Source organism: Thalia democratica, chromosome 4 (assembly GCF_965202585.1).
Source record: "Thalia democratica chromosome 4, ktThaDemo2.hap1.1, whole genome shotgun sequence".
Lineage (NCBI taxonomy): Eukaryota > Metazoa > Chordata > Thaliacea > Salpida > Salpidae > Thalia > Thalia democratica.
In genome coordinates, this window is record NC_139168.1 from 42,293,010 (window position 1) to 42,303,505 (window position 10,496).

Genomic DNA, 10,496 nt, shown 5'->3' on the forward strand with positions numbered 1-10,496 from the left:
AACTTGTCTGGGATATTTAAATCCATCTAATGGGTTGAAGCCGCTTTTTAATAGGGCCTCATTGTAAGGATGTTTAGCAGATAATTTGCAAAGGCGTTTATGAACCATGGGGCTGATCGCATTTCTTATGGATTTTCGATGTTTCAATTGATTGTGGATGTATATAATTCTACTGTTCGGTTTTCTGAAGGGTTTGTATGTGGCTTATCTTAAAGACGTTGAGGTATCAAGAAAATCGGTTTCAAACAAACCTTTTTCAATAGTTATTTTGAATCCGTTGGTGTTGAATATTTCTCTGATCTTTTTTGATGTACGTTGTTGTTCAAAATTTGAGGCTTGATTATGATGAATGTAGAGCACTCATACATGTAATAAGTATACATGTAATTTAATATCAAAAATATAAAATTTGTTAACATTAAAAAAAATAAAAAACTTTAATTTTATAAAATTAATTATAATCAGTAATGTTTATAAAGTAAACTAAAAGTTTATAACTTATTGCCATAGTTTGAAAATGTAATAAATCTAGCGAAGTTTCTCAAATTTGATATCAAAAAGAGATCCCAGATGCATTTCGTTTTGACACTTTCTCCTAGCTTTTGTAGTTACAAACTTTTGATTAAAATAAAACATAAAAAATAAAATACGCTTGAGTAAACAGCCAAAATTAGTGAGTTTAGACTTCTGTCAAGTACGTCATCAAATACCTAGTTTTATTAATTAATTCAAAAAGATTAGAAGCAGACTTGTTTAAATGCAATATTTTTATGGTAATTGGGCGCTGGAGCGTTAAAAACTTTGTTTGTTTGACATAAAAACTATACGCTCGTGTAAATGAAATAATAAATTTTTACAAGTAAGATAAGAACTAAGAACTTTGAAAACAGAATAACATATACATATATATATACATATATATCACAGATGTTCTTGTGCTAAAACTTTATTTCAACTAACGGCGTTTCACTGCTCTCAAATAAATTTAAGAACAGATCTACGGAGTCTCAAAAAGCTCTAAGAATATAGCCTATTCTTAGAGCTTTTTGAGACTCCGTAGATCTGTTCTTAAATTTATTTGAGAGCAGTGAAACGCCGTTAGTTGAAATAAAGTTTTAGCACAAGAACATCTGTGATATACATTCCGATAAGCTTAGCTTATCAGGATCTCCAGGATTTAACGCCTTATAACGTTACATCTTATATACATATATACATATGTATATATACAATTAATAATATAAGAACTACAGTCTCATTGGCATAGAAGCCAAATGTAGCTGAAACGCGGAAAATTTGTTAAAAAATGAGCTATTTTCCACAATAGCTGTTAGCTTAGCATAAACCTCTTTTAACCTAAATTTTTATTTTTGTAGCAGATCGGCCTTACGGGGCGCCATGTAAACGTAAAGGGGAATCCCGTTATACAAAACATTTTGAAAAATAATTTATCTAAGATTATAAACTGTAGTAACAATGCTTGTAACTACAAGTTGTAAGGTTTAAAATAATAAATTTAAACTGTGACAAGTTAAATCATTGTAAAAGGTTCTAAAGGAACACTGCTCTTCAAATAAAGTAAATTTGGAAATATTTAAAAAATGCTCATGCTCATAACTTTTATAAAAAAAATCATCAGTATTAAAAAGCCAATTTTTAGTATGTTTTAAAATTTCAATTAGTTATATATATTTTTCATTTTTTCAGATAAAAAATTAAATAACTTATTTAAATGTTAGTTTAAACTTATTAAAATTTTTTCATATTGTTTTACGAAAATAAGACGAAATAAGACTTTCAGCAAAATAGTAAGCTTAGTAAGTTGTTTATGAAACATTGCCAAATCCTTAATTACACTAAAAATACAAATTTTTAAATTTACAAACTGCTCAATTTAATGTTAAGAAGCAAAATAGAGGAGGGTGGAGTAAATCTGATGGTTGTCTACCATAAAAAATTAAAATATCCTAGAAATAAAATAATAAATTGTGATTAAAGTCTTAGAATACTTATAGATTTTTATCAAAAAGTTTTCTTTTTATTTAAATTTTTGTATTCTATTTTATATATTTGAATGTTATAATGAATTTTCAAATGCTTTATTTAAATTTCAAATTTTATGATTTCATTCAAGTAATATAGTTTATAACCAAAACATTACTATATTCTAATTACTATTTATTCAAACATAAGTTTATCATTTTTTCAAAAACAAAAATAAGGTTTAACATTTTTTTTTAGTTTTTAGAAATGTCTCTTTGACTTAATTTTTGCACATTTTTGCTGGTCACTCTTTACTCAAAAAAACAACAGATTGAGTCTTAATGAAATTGGTAAATAAGATTTCTTGTAACAATCTATCTGCAAATTTTAATTTAATTATGTCTTGCATTAAAAAGTCTAGGACTGTTTGTACAGTAGCCATATACAAAGTAGCCTACAAATGTGCATAATTGTGTTAACCATTGAAATGATGAAATTGGTTAACCTGTGTTATTAAATTAGTCCAGTTTTATAAGCTAACTCTTATTAAAAATATCTTTGAAGACTCTCCTTTTGTAACAACTAAATATTTTAACTGTATACTTATTAATTATTCAAGAATTATCTAAATGACTTTAGACTAGTAAAAAACACTTTACCTATTATTTTAGAACTTAACAGTTATATAATATTTTCTTTTTAATATTTATCATTTTATTTACTCTTTTTAGCTCTTCTTTGATTTCTTAAATAAGTTCTTCTGTTATTTGATAAATATTTTTGTTACAATTTTGGTTTTGATAAATTATGTTTTACAAGAATTCTAGAAGTTATGATTTTATAGCTTAAGTTTAGAAGTGTACAAATTTTTCTAAAAACAGCTGTGTTTAAATCAAAACTAAATAATGTCTTTTATTCACTAAAAACAATTAATCAAGTATTATGTAAAATAATCAGAGTTTACAGAAATATAAAATTTAAGTTTTGAATTAAATTTATTTCCTTGATTAGAACCTAAAGTACATTTAAAAATTTTACGTTTTGTTTTTTTCTAAAGTTTTTATATATTTATTTAAATACATTAGAAAAAAATTACTCAATTAAAAATAATATTTTGAAGCTTATGTTAAACTCAAATTCACTTAACTTAAAATTTAAAAAGTTACATACTAAGCAAATATTTTAAATTTAAAATCCAAACTTAAACAGCAGTGTGAACTCAAATTTTGCAAATTTAAGCGACTGTGCGAACTCAAAAAACACGAACCTAACTGATAGACTTCTGCGTTTGAAAATTTTAGGTATGAACAAAAAACTGCAAGCAACTCTCAAATCAGTTAAAGAATGATACCGGAATTTGTACTTTAAGTTTGCAAGAATTATTCTTTTAGTATTTTAGTATAAAGAAGTTATTTTCCGTAAACTGAAAGTTAATAAGAATAGCACTATAGTATAGTGTTTTAGTTGTAGACTAATTCATTTACTGAAATTCAAAAAAAGCCAAACTTAGCTCTTGGGCGATACTTAACGGTTAAAAATCTGTATATGTCAATTTTCCAATACAAGTTGAATGAGGGCAAAAATAGCAGAAAAATTCTGGCAACTATGCTCATTGGTTACGCTTTAAACAAAAAGTAGAATAAAGTGATAGGCACTATTTTTCAAAAAACTGCCTTAAGTGTTTTATGGTTGTTTTAAAAGTATCGGATATCGATGTAAATAGTTTCAAATTTAGAATATAAAACCTTATATAATGAATCAAAGTTGTAAATTAGTACATCCCGCAAAATTTTTATTGTTTTCAATGCAATTTAGTCTGAAAAATGAAATCTGTGGCTAGAAACTTGCAAGCTCGTACTGCATATTTGTCTTACAAAACTTTGCGTCCACTTACTTATAATTAAAGTTTATTTGATTTTGCTTTAGAAGTATGCATTTTGATTTATTTTAAGTCCCTTGAGAAAAAATATAAAATTACTAAGTGTAAAAGTGTGAAATTAAATTTATTTGATTTCTTAAGGTATTTCTTCTTAGATAAAATTTTAATTTGTTCAGTGATTTCGTTTAAATTTTACTGTAAATTAGTAATCAAAGCTAATTAATATATAACAAATAATTAAATATAAAATTAAATCAGGTTTTCGCTAGCATACATTTTATTTTTGCTTTTATAAATAAAATTACCTATTTTCATAATATTTGTTTTAAAAATTCTATATTTATGTTTTTTTTTTACAATGAATTATTTTTAGGTTTCTACTTATAATGTTTAATTTACTCTGGTTTGGATGTCAGGTTTTAAAAAGGTTAGTTTGACCTGTTGAAGTATTTATTTTAGCTTTTTAAAAATATTAGAAATTATTATGACTTAATTTCTATCTTTTGATTAATGTTACGTTAGAACTATTGACCTTTGGTTTTCAAGCTCTTTTGCTTTAAATTACTATTCTTTAATTGTTATTTTTTACTTTGATTTTTTAGTTATACTGCTACATAGCGCTACTACTGATAACAACAATTTAAGTCATTTATTTGTAGTATTAAACTATTTTGAAAATCTTTAAGATGTCCTACAGCTACAATGGTTATATATGACTTCAACTACCTTTTGCAACTTTCATTTGAAAAAAACTACTCACCAAGCTTAGTAAAATTAACACTTGATGTATTATATTTCTATAAGTTTTTTTCATAATTTTTAATTTTATTTATTTATATAATTGGAATTAATTGTTGAAAGAAGTTTTAAAGACTGTTATTTTTTTTTAACAATTGTATTGTATTAAGTGATGTTTAAGTTTTTGCAAATTATTACCAAAATGATATATTTGTTTGAAAAATGTTCTTCTAATCTACTGTTAATTTTTCAAAGACACAGGTAATATTGAATTATCACAATATTTTTTAAATAAACCAGAACTGTGTAAGCAGAAAGAGTTTGACTATAAGGTTTTCTTATATGTTTAAAAGTGTCTTTGGTCAATTTTAAAAAAAGTTTCCTTGGTTATTTTATTTACTTAAGAGTGTGTTTGTGTGTGTTAAAATTTTGTTTTCTTTTGTAATTTAAAAAGTTTGTTTTTTGATATTTTTGCCATTTAATATTGTATTCTTAAATGTAGGTTAAAACTACCTAAAAAAACCTGGAACTTGATATTTTTTTCAAAAATAAGAATCTAGACTTTTGATTAAAGTTATTTAATTATTGAATTTAAAACAACTTAACATCTAAAATAATTGTTTTCAGATTACTAAATGTTTATATAAAAAAAAAATCAGTTGTAGAGTGAAGAGTAAGTCTGATGTTTTTCTACCAAAAATAAAAATATAAAACACATTTTAAGAAGCATTTTAGTATCTTTTCAGTAATTTACATACAGGTTTGGTGTTGTGGCAACCAGTAGAGTCTAAAAATTCACCAACATCTAAAGCAAATTACCCCTCTTATTAGTATTTATCTTCAATTTTTTCTTGAAACTTTATGAAAGACTCATCTTACTTTCAATTTGATTTTATTAGGTAAATATTTATATTTTTATCATAAACTCAAAATTTTAAATTATCCCTATAACAAAGATTTTAATTTCATTTTGAACGCTAAGTCTGATTTTCTATTAAAAAGAAGCAAAGAGTATATTTGATACTTTTAAAAACCTGGAAGAAAATTGGTACACTTGGAAGTCAAAAAACCTGTGGCCACCCTGTATAATTGTCCAAAATTTGATGGAGTCATCAAAACCTGAGTTGTTTAAACCTTAGAAACATTAAAAAGATTCAATTATTATAATAAATGTAATAATATAAACTTTTTAATTTATAAAACCAAATCTCAGAATGCAAAACTTTATGACATATTTGTATAACTCTACATAAATTAAAAACACTTTGTTAGATAATTTATAAAATTTTTAGTGGTAATTTAAATTGCTGTGTAGAAGATGGTGTATGGCTCCTAATGACAGCTTTAAAAATTCTCTGAGATATTGCAAGATCAAAATTACATATACAAAAAAGAATTTATAATTTAATAATGATGTCCTATTAAAAAAATATTATCAAAAAATAGTATCTTAAAAAAAAAACTACATTTATAGATATTATTAGTTGACCTGTTGCAGAGAAAAAACATTTTAATAGTCAGTACACACTACTCCTTTATTTAGTTATTTTGAGCCATAATATGTTTCCCACTTAACTGACTCCCTTGATATTTTTAAATAGTTGCAGTTTTACAAGAAAAAGCACTTAGATTCCCCTTGGTCAAAATTGAAAAGCGTATAAAAAAGCACTAGTTTTCACTTTTTTGCCTTTAGTTGACCAATTTTTTATATAAGAAGAATTTATTTAAGTGACTAAAAATAATATTTATCCATTTAAAAGCATTCAAAAGACTTATGATATTTTGAATTATAAAATTGATCTACTAGAACTCTGCTTGTACTTCTATTTAAAAAGTGTTTATTTCATTTGCTATTAGTTGTATTATTATAGAACTATTTAAAGTGTTCATAAAACTTTTTTTAGAGTTGTTTTAAGGTTACCTACAAACAAAACTTTTTCAAATTGTGCTAGAGTATTGTATAAATTTCCTAAAAAAATAAATTATAAATCTAAGACTACATTACATTGTTTTTAACTACATAGGAAATTGTTCATTATAGAATATGTTCATTTTGTAATAAATTATATTACATTAATTTTAAGGTTATTTTGTTTAAAAAAACAACAAAAGGTTTTAAAGTTGAGTAAATTTAAGGATGTAAGGTAAAACTTTTTTCTTTCAGTGTTAATACGGTACTAAGATCAATTATGACTCATTAGTTATAAAAATTCAATTTTTAATAAAACTTGAAAAATTAAATATTGAAAAGTTTTTTTAAAGTCTTTTCACACACAGTCTTTAAACATATTGCTTAAGTTTTAACTTTTGTTTCAAATTATTTATAATAAGATTAAGCCTTTCAGAAGGCTCATTGATTTTATTCTATTACATTGACAAGCTAGATTGCGCCTCCTCTAAATTTATAACTGTTAATAGCAATGCCTTTTGTTTTGTTATCATAGATACTATAAACTAATTAAAATGTTCACAAATACTTAAAAATCAAACTTTATCTTAAAACAAAAAGTTAAATATGATACTATTACATGATAGGGTTGCCTCACCCTTAGTCTAGTAACTAGACTCTAGTTTATATTTTTTTAATTTCAGGCTTACTCAGGCTTGTCCAATTTTTTTCTAGCTAGTTTGATAAGTTTTATATTTTTTAATAGTTTTAAGTTGGTGTAGAATAACTAAAAGTCTGTTTATATAGAGTATAATGCTTTTAAAAACTTTGAAGATATACACTTTTTTGTAAAAAGTTTTTAATACAATCGTATGACCCATAATTTTTACACCTCCAATTTTCTCCAATGTTAAAAAATTCACTAAAAATCTGCCTTTTTATGCATTATTGAGCTAGAGACCTCAAAATTTTAGGAAACATTCCTTAAATATTTTAAAAGACTTAAAATGTTGAATTTTTAAAGATTTCAAAAACTACTCTTTTAGATAATAATTATTTTTTAAATTAGAAATTCCAACATTTGAAAGATTTAAATATTAGTAATGGACTTACTGTGAAAATTAGTAGAAGATTAATTAAAAAAGAAAAAATACATTTTTGCAAAATAGATTTTTTTCCGCGTTTTTGATTTATGCCTTTCATTAGGAACCTTTTGAGCTCACCAATTTTGTTTGCTTATTATATCTCAAAAGTTAATCAGAATTTTATTAAGATGTTTAAGTTGTCTTATAGCTATGATAAAAGTGTACGAAAATAGATCAACTTGTAAAAAACTAGATGGAGCTTCCCTATGCCCTTAATTGTTTATATAATATAACTCAAATTTTTTTTTTGTAACATAAGATACAAAAGTTTTAGTTTTACAGCATGAATTTAATTAAAGTAACAAAATATAAGTTTAAGTTTTTCAATATTTGTTTTTGTAAAAGTAATGTTATATTGAAGACTATTTTGATTAGTTAGCATTTGTGGTTAAAGGAATGGGTTTAATATATTTTTGGAATCGCTTTCCAATAATTACAATCATAGGGGGTGAGGCACTTTAACTATATCTTGTTTTAAGGTCTGTAACTCAGCAAGCAGTTGCTTTTTAACGTTTTATAAAATAAATATTAGTTTTTTGAGATACAAAGGTACAAAGTTGTGCAGTCTAAAGGCATAAGAAGGGTCAGAGTTGCCACTCGGTCAGGAAAAGTCAGGAAATCAAGAAAAGTCAGGAAAAAATGGGGGGTTTTGAAAAAAAGTCAGGAAATTTAATAAAATTAAAAAAAAAAAGATTTTGTCAGTTTAAATTTACAAAATTCCTTGCTTTCCAAAGCCTTCAAATGGTAAAAATTAATTAAAAGTCCTTTAAAGTCAGAAAAAAATTCCAAAATTTTTCTAGAAATTTACAAAAATATTTAATTTTGTTTCCAAGGCCTTCACCTGGTATAAATTAGTAGAATATCTTTTAAAAAACTTTTTAAAAGTTCCTTATATGTCGTTTGTTTATTTAGATACATTTATGCTAGGAAATGCTAAAAAATTGTGTCTTTTTTCAGACAAGCTGTGTTTATAAGGTAATAATACAAGTATTTTGCTGATAGAGCTGTTTATTACAAACATCAATCATACACAGATGGTTTAAGTGATGTACTGGAAGTTTGATGATAGTATTCAGCAAAAAACTGTTGTTTTTAACCTGTATTAAAATTAGATTGAAAGCTTTATATAGTTTCAAGTGTTAGATTATGTTTATTAGAATAAGTTTAATTTAAGAGCTTGATTTAGAAAAGTCAGGAAAATTTTGGTAAAAAGTCAGGAAAAGTCAGGAAATTTTTCTCAGCTTGATCAGTGGCAACCATGAAGGGTAAATAACTTATTTTGCAATTTGATCTTATTTTGTTGAGTTTTAACTAAGCTACAAGTTGCTTTTTACAGAATTTTAAAGTTGTTAATAGTTTTTGACATATAGCTGGTAAAAATTGGGGACTACATTAGGTTCCTTATGGGAGGCACAAGCTAAAATAACAAATAACTAGAAATCACTAAAAATTTATCTCCTACGTTTTTGAGATTATAACCTCAAGTTTTAAGAAAGTCTTCTTTTCAATATTTAGAAAATTTTGTTGTAACAAAGTAAAAAAACTAAAATATAAAATCTTTGTAACAAAATAATATTTTATTTTATTTATTTTTTTCATAGAATTTTTTTTTTTTTTATAAGTTTTGTTACAACAGAATTTTCTAAATGATGCAAGTAAAACTTTCTGAAAGATTGGGTAATTATCTTAAAAAACATAGGAAGATATAGATTTTTAGTGAAATAGTCTTTTTTCACCTTTTTAGTTTGCACCTCCCATAAGAAACATTTTGAAGTCTCTGACCTTGACATTCATTTAGAATTGATTGAATTCATTGATTTAGAATTTTAAAAATATATAACAAGCAATTTGTTATTATATTGTTTGTTATTAAATTATGTTAGTTACTTATTGTAAAAAAATTTGGATCTTTTTCTATGACCATACTAAATTTTCTTGACACAGTAAAATTAGTATTTTTTTTTTGCATAAACAAATGTAAAAAAAAACATGAAAATAAGTTAATTCTTTGCATTAAAAGAAATAAAATCAGACAGAAATTTAAATGACTAAAAACTTAGAAGAAGATTCAAGACTTAAAAGAATAATTTATTTTTATGGTAGTAGTTTTGTTTTCTTTATCTAGTTTTTGTCCTAAATAAAAGACTAACCAATCTATTCATCTTTTATATTTCTATGTATAAATTTGTGCTTTTATTAAGTCCTTTTGTTATTATTTGGTGTTTTTAGGCATTTAAACCTATTAACACCAATTTTTCAGCTTTTGGCTCATACAGTGCTTCTTTGCTAATCTGGCCAAGTTGGGCAAGATTTTTTTTCTGGATTTGCCTTTGGCTGGATAAGAACAAAATATCGCTTTTTTTACAAATTATCTACCTTAGTTATATTATGAATGTATATAACAAAACATACTATAAAATATCTGTTAATTTATTTTACTTTACTCAAAGAAAAAAGAATTAAAACAGACAAAACTAAACAAAACAAAATTTTATAAGTTCAAAATTAATGGAAAAAAAAAACTACACTGTTAACACTTTAACAAAATTAAGATTTTTTTTGAAAAAAGAAAGAATGGAAGATTGTTTTACAGTGCTTTCTCGTTTCTTAGCAGAAATTCACGAAATTGGATGAGTTTTGACACATCTTCAGGTGTGGCTTCTGGTTGGCAACGATAGTAAGCTAAGTAATCGTCCATTTTCTGCATGGCTTCAGCATGAGAAAATGGACACTTAGAAGGCTGGGAAACACCAATTTCATCTTCAAAAACTTCAACAGCCTCTTTTTTGTTATCCTCAGTAACCAGTTCAACAATTCCTTGCTCGTCCATATGCTCATATCCAGGACCATTGCAACTCATCCA